General features: G+C 49.0%; 1 pseudogene; it reads right to left on the reverse strand.

Annotated features, from left to right (window-relative positions):
* Positions 1 to 2,820: 2,820 nt before the first annotated feature.
* LOC121153467 lies at positions 2,821 to 3,963 on the reverse strand (annotated as a pseudogene).
* Positions 3,964 to 5,787: the final 1,824 nt, after the last annotated feature.

Consider the following 5,787-nt stretch of genomic DNA (forward strand, 5'->3'; position numbering starts at 1 on the left):
CCAGGACTGAGCCAGGCCAAAGCCAGGAGCCTGGGACTCCACACAGGTCTCCCACATGCCAACAGGAATGATCAAATAAATCAGAAACTGTAAGGTTCCATTGCTATGTTACTTTCAGTGAATTTTACAGGCAGGGAATATTTTTTTTTTTAATTATTTTATTTGTAGGCAGATTTTACACAAAGAGAAGAAGGATAGAGAAGAAAAGTCTTCCACCCACCGATTCAATTCCCAAATGCCCCAAAATCTAAAGCTGACCTCATTCAAAGGCAGGACCCTGGAAGCTCTTGTTGGTCTCCCATATGATTGCAGGTATCCAAGCTCTGGGCCAAATTCCCCTGCTTCTCTAGGCCCTAAGCAAGAGAGCTGGATCAGAATTGCAACAGCCAGGACATGAACTGGTGCTCTGATGCTGATGCTGGCAACACAGAGTAGCAGGTCAGCCTGCTGCACCATCAAGCAGGGCCTTCTTAGACAAGATTCATTTTGCCCTGAAGAAGGAAAAATTGTAGGACCTACTTCTTCCGGTGGAAGACTAAGCATCCTCGGTAGCACATCTTTCCACACCGTTGGCTGGTGCCAAGGGAGCGCTTTTGCAACTCTAAAACCCAGAAAGCCATAGAAAGGCAGAGTCAGTCTTGACTGCAGACTCCTTCACTCTGTCCTCCTCAGGGGAGGTTCCCGGCCCCGTCCTGGAAGAAGCTGCTGTGGGCTCCATTGGCGCCTTCATTTCAACATTGCTTTGCTTCCTATACAGTCCTGCTGTTCTGACTCTCTGAGTTAGTTATAATATGCCTGGTTCCCTCATGGATTCTGGGAAATCCATCATTACTCCGGTTTATTTTATATCTGTCTGCAAGTCATGATTTTACTTTTTAAGAAAGGGGAGCTCAACAAGACATCAGAAACCTCAGCCGTTATGGTTTCATTCTCTTCCTTAATACTCATTAAACACCTGGGAGGCAGTCACAGCCCCTCCCTATTCACTGTCATTGGCCCCTGCTTTCATGCAGGCAGGAGATCTTGTGCAGGTTCCCTTCCTCCACTACACCCTCCTGTTTGGTGGAGCTGAAACAATCCCATCTTCCTGTTCACAGCAGGTGGGACTGGATTAAGGGATCCAGGCTTGGAGGGATAATAACAAAGGAATGTAGCCTGGTCCCAAAGGACACACAAACATGCCCATAGCAAGGCAGGCCTTCGGTCTTTGGTAAGTCACTAGTTAAGGTGCCTGTCTCCCTTAGCTGAGTCCCTGCATTCAATCCACAGCTGCCCCGGCTGCTGCCTGTAACCTTCTTGTTGAAGGCATGTTCTCTCCTCCCTCCTCCTCTCGCTGTCCCTTCTTCTCTCCCTCACTCTCAAATAAATGACCATACAATTAAAAATCATGCTAAAGGTGGGTCCTCTTCACTTCATGCAGCCGCTGTAGCGCTGCGTTGAAATAAGGATAGTGTTGAGTCCAGTGTGGTGGCCTAGCAGCTAAAGTCCTTGACCGTGCCAGGATCCCATATGGGCGCCGGTTCTAATACCTGCGGCCCCACTTCACATCCAGCTCCCTGCTTGTGGCCTGAGAAAACAGTGGAGGACAGCCCAAAGCCATGGGACCCTGTTCCTTTGTGGGATACCTGGAAGAGCTCCTGGCTGCTGGCATTGGATCTGCACAGTACCGGCCGTTGCTGTCACATGGGGAGTGAATGATCCGATGGAAGATCTTTCTCTCCCTCTCTCCTCCTCTCTCTATATCAAACTTTATAATAAAACTAAAATTTTTTAAAGAAAGAAGCATAGTGTTGAAGTTTAGATTCACAAGATGAACTGGTGAGTTTTTTGGTTTTTGCTTTATGGCTTTTGGTTTTTTGTTTTGTTTTGATTTTGACACAAAATGTAATAGAAATTTTGGTAGCCTAGCAAAGCTGCCTAGTGGCTAAATTCTTCGCCTTGCACATGCCAGGATACCATATGGGTGCCAGTTTGTGTCCCACTGTCCCTGCTTGCCATCTAGCTCCCTGCTTGTGGCCTGGGAAAGGAATTGAGGATGGCCCAAGCTTTGGGACCCTGCACCCATATGGGAGAGCCGAAAGCAGCTCCTGGCTCATGGCTTCTGATCGAGCAGACAACGGCCATTGCGGCCACTTAGGAAGTGGATCAGCGGACAAAATATAGTCCTCTCCATCTCTGCTCTCTGTGTTTTTGATTTTCCAATAAAAATAAAATGTTTCTTTTAAAAAAAGAAATTTTTGTCTGTAGTTCTTACATTCTCAAGGGTGAGCCAAGCTGGAACCCATTGTCTCTCACCTAAAAGCAGTGGCCCAATCCCAGGGGCGGGGTTGGGGAAGGGGAGAGGCTGCGTGGCTTAAGCCCTGTTCCTCCTCAGTGCTGGGGGTTCAGGTGCCACCCCTTCACTCGTCCCTGCCCCCTTCCATGCACACCCACACTTCCAGACTCCTGATGCAGAGAATCTTAGGCCTTGTTACAGGTGCATAGGGCAATCTTCTTCCCCAGTCTCCTTGTCCCCTACCTCAGCCCCAAGTGGGAAAGGGGTTAGAGAGATGGGGGAAGAGAAGGGCACAAGGAAGTTGTTAACTGAGATTGGAGAGAAGGCTTCAGTAGAGAATCAAAGACCAACACCCATAACAAATACATACATACATACATACATGAACATTTAAAGAACACTGAGAGGTGAAAGGATGGGGGGAAACAAACCCACAATCCATCCCAAATCCTAATCTGACTGGAAAAAACAAACAAACAAAAATAATTCCCTGGTCTCATTGAGACGTTCTTGGGTGCTGCCAGCTGCAGGGGCCAGTGCAGCCTCTAGAGCTTGTCCTTGGCCAGCTCGTCCTCCTGGGCCTCCTGCTTGTCCTCCTCATTCTCTTCGTCATTGTCATCATTGTTGTCAGCTCCTCCTCCTTCAGCCTCTGCTCCTGGTCCTGTTTGTCCTTCATGTGCTTCTCACCCGCCTTTGTGACACCCCATGTCTCATGCCAAACTCCTCTGCGCATGCTTCATCCTTGGTGATGAGGAAGTTGTCAAAGATGGTGCTGGATGTGACCTGCCACAGATCCAGGCCCAGCACTGCAAAGCTGTGGTAGGCAATGATGTGGGCGGTGGGTGAGTACTTGGTTGTCGACTGTGGGTAGATCCACACGCCGTTGTAATCGGGGTTATCCATCTGCTGTGGCTTCCACTCACCCTTACACTCGGGGTCCTGGCTGACCCGTGGCTCCTTCTCACCATCCATCTCTTTGTCCCTGTCCTCAGGCTTCTTGGTATTGTGGTCAGGGGTGTGCTCAGGCTTGGACTCCAAGGGACTGCTGATCTTGGCCCATTTCTGGCTTGGCAGTGTCAGGGTCCTTGATTTTCTGGGTGTGGGCAGGAAGTCCCAGTCGTCCTCCAAGAAGCCCTCTTCCACCTGGCTGCTGTAGAGCTTCCCCTGGCACGTGCTGTCAGATTGCAGGATCAGGGAGCAGGTGCATGAGCTCACCATCCTTGCATCGGATGTCCTTGAGCAGTACCTTCTTGCCCTTGCAGTTGACGGTGATGTGAACCTACTTGGGGCCGGGCCCACAGATGTCAGGTCCAAACATGATGCTGTCCTTGGAGTCCCCATGCGTGTCCTACTTCTGGTCCAGGCTGGCGGGAAACAGGTTTGCAGAGTTGCCCTCAAAGTCCATGTTCTGCTCATGTTTTAGAGAGAACTGCAGCACCAGGGGCTGGCCCTTGTCTCTGAATGGCTGGAACCTTGTTGACAGCATGGAGCAGCATGCTTCCTGGCTGTTCTGAAGATATCTTCGTCCGGATGGCAGTAGAACTTGCTGAGAACACATTTGCAAAAATCCAACCTGTGTTTGAATTTGATGCAGCCATTGGCCCACCCATCTCCATCCAGAAAATGTTCCTTGAAGTAGTGGCATAGGTTGTGACAGCCCAGCCGAGGAGGGCGAGCTGCAGTGGCAGCTGAGGCAATCATTGGCCTGCAGGCACTTAAAACGTGACTGTTGAGCAGCTCTGTAGGATGGACTGGGTATATATATATATATATTTATATATATATATATATTTTTGTCTATCTTTTGATTGAAGTATTACATTTCATTAAAAGCCTGGAATTCATTCGTGGCAGCAACAGTGACTGGTGTTGTGGTAGAGCAAGGTAAACCAACCCTTGGAATACCCACAGCCCATCCTGGAGTTCAGTTTGAGCCCTGGCTATTTCACTTGGCATCTGGCATTCATGCAAACGCACCTGGGAAGGCAGTGTGTGATTGGGCCTGGCAGCCGCATGGGTGAGCAGGATGGAGTTCCTAGCTTCTGGCTTCACATGTAGATGCTGTGGCCATTTGGAGAGTGAACCAGAAGATGAAGCTCTCTCCCATCCACTTCACTGCCTTTCGAGGAAGTAGATACATCTTTGAAAAATTGAATCATTCATGCTTGATTTTAATCCCCACATCACTTTGATTTTAAATAAGGAGTCCTGAGTTTATTAAAAAAAAAAAAAAAAAAAACAGAATCTTTTAGGGCCCAACACTATGGCTTAGTGGTGAAAATCCTCAAGTTGCATATGCTGGGGTCCCATGTGGGTACCGGTTCATGTTCTGGCAGTGGGAGAAAGATTCTGCCTTCATTCCAGAACCTTGTGTGGTGGTGGCAGCTCGTGCATCACAACTGATGCCAATGGAAAGCAGATCATTTCTAGTTTCAAAACCTACAAACTATGTTTTTTTTCCCTTTCTTTAAGATTTGGGAGGCTGAGAGAAAGAGAAGAGGACACACAGAGCCTCAGCCGTAGGCATCAAGAGCAGCACTCACTGGGGAAGCAGCCCTGGCCACTGGCAGGAGCACCTCAAGTCGGCAAACTAGACACAAACAGCAAGTTCACATGTGGTTCCCTGTCCGCAGCCCCTGTCTTACACTTCCATATACATGGGTCCCAGTGACACACACCGACTCCAAGTCAACCTGTACATGCATGGTACCTCGGAACACATGATATCCTGGGAACACTCGTGGGAGGTTATCCTAAGCTCTCATTCTATGGAGGTCCCAAAGGGAATGAAAGAGAAGAGCAGGCTGCCGCTGAATGGCTTGACCCAGGAAGAGCTCCTTGGTGAATGGATCACACCCACTCCTGAGTTCACAGCTTCTCAGCTCAAGAATAGAAAAGAAAAAATAAAAAGGCAAAGAAACTGAGAAGCATTTGTGAGCCTAGTTCAAGACTTTGCAAAGTCAAAGTGAGCACTGAAGTGAAACACCTGACAGAATGGAGCCTGAGGTGAGTTCCTGCAGGGTAGGCTCGAGGTTTCAGCAACAGCCTTGGGGTCTGAGGGCTCCCTGCCCCTCTCTCTGCTGCTCCCCTGCGCAGGCATGGCTGTGTTGGATGCTCACTGGGCTGGGGACCTGGGAAGACCTTTGGCCTTGCTTCCTTCTCATCAGCTAGGAAACAGCTGAGCTATTCCTGTGCTATCATCTGGAAGTGTTATTTTCCTGACCCCGGGAAGGGACCCATGACGAGTCTCCCAACACTACTGCTCTCCCAGGCCACAAGCAGGAAGCCAGATGGAAAGTGGAGCAGCAGGAATGTGAACTGGTACCCATGTGGGTTCCCAGCACATACAAGGCAAGCATTTAGCCACTGAGCAATCAGGCTGAACCCCACACTTCTCTTTTCAAGAAACAAAAACAAAAGCAAAAACAATTCTTTAATTGAAGGGCAGAGCTACAGGAAGAGGGAGTAAAGACATTGACCTTCAACCCAAGAAAGCAACACATAGCAAGGGT

Source organism: Ochotona curzoniae, unplaced genomic scaffold (assembly GCF_017591425.1).
Source record: "Ochotona curzoniae isolate NIBS_2020 unplaced genomic scaffold, NIBS_Ocur_1.0 contig_2692, whole genome shotgun sequence".
Taxonomy (NCBI): Eukaryota; Metazoa; Chordata; class Mammalia; order Lagomorpha; family Ochotonidae; genus Ochotona; species Ochotona curzoniae.